Source organism: Octopus bimaculoides, chromosome 23, assembly GCF_001194135.2.
Source record: "Octopus bimaculoides isolate UCB-OBI-ISO-001 chromosome 23, ASM119413v2, whole genome shotgun sequence".
NCBI classification, from domain to species: Eukaryota; Metazoa; Mollusca; class Cephalopoda; order Octopoda; family Octopodidae; genus Octopus; species Octopus bimaculoides.
Window position 1 is genome coordinate 24316384 of NC_069003.1, and position 1267 is coordinate 24317650.

Genomic DNA, 1267 nt, shown 5'->3' on the forward strand with positions numbered 1-1267 from the left:
ATCGAGGGCCCCCTACTTTAAGGCAAATATTAGTAAACGTTATTTATATATTAGGGAATCCCTTGCGATACTCAAGTCTTTTGGACCAAAAACCTTAAATAAGGTCACCGAGGTAATCCCCTTCTGCAACCATAAGTTTTCCTCCACCTTCTTGAAACTTTAGAGAAATAAAAATAAATTTAAAAGCAATAGATAATAACACGTGTAATAGTTTGCGTTAGGGTGATTTGAAACCTCGAAGATTGGTTTTGATACTACAGCCTGTTTGACTATTCTAAAATAGCAGGGGTTTTTTTTCTCTCAATCTTTCCAGTTTGCACTCTATTGTGTTTAGAATACAGTGGTGTACACCCCGAAATGGCCATAGGTATTGTACGTGGTTTTCGTGAAATTGATTTTACTGATTGATACCTGCTGGGTGCTGTAATTGTATTTTGACCCATGCGTTGTGAACCTTTTTGGACAGGGTGAACGGAATTAAATTTTACATGTTTTACCTGCTGAGTGTCTGTTATTCACTCTTGGATATACATAACTGGTGCGGACTTGCCTATTGGTGTCTACTGGTATTGAGTTGTAAAATGTGCCCGAGGGAGATGAAGAACTTTGTGCTTTAACTCTAAATGGTGTTAAATCATTTCTGTCCTTGATTTTTAACCGATGGACTACTTTAAGGTACCCCATTTCTTTATTTTATTTTACTTTATTCTATATCAACCTATATTATATTATATATTTGAAATTTTTATTCCTTTTATTCGTATTAATTTTAACTTCTATGAAATGATATTTATGTGTATTGTATTAGACCTTTAACTCAATTTTTTTCATTTGTGTGTTATCCGTTGAAACAATATATTCGTGTATAAAATTTTATACTATTTGTTCTATATTTCTTATTCCTTATGTTTGACGGATTATGTTGTATATCTTATATATGTTCATTGAGGGGGTGTGATATGTTGAGTCGTTAACCCAGCGTTTTTATTCTATAACTAATATATATATATATACACATATATATAAGGTTAAGGAGGGTATTGGATTTAACCAAACCCGAAGATACAGGTAATACCGAGTAAGTGCTGTACACCAGCTAGTTATGCCCCAATCGTTGTATAAACAGGATTGGAGATTATAAGTCGTGTATTAGCGTGTGTATGTATAAATAGAGAAAAGGATAAAGAGAACAATGGCAAAGTTAGAAATATATTTTATGACTCTATCCATAAAATATATTTCTAACTTTGCCATTGTTCTCTTTATC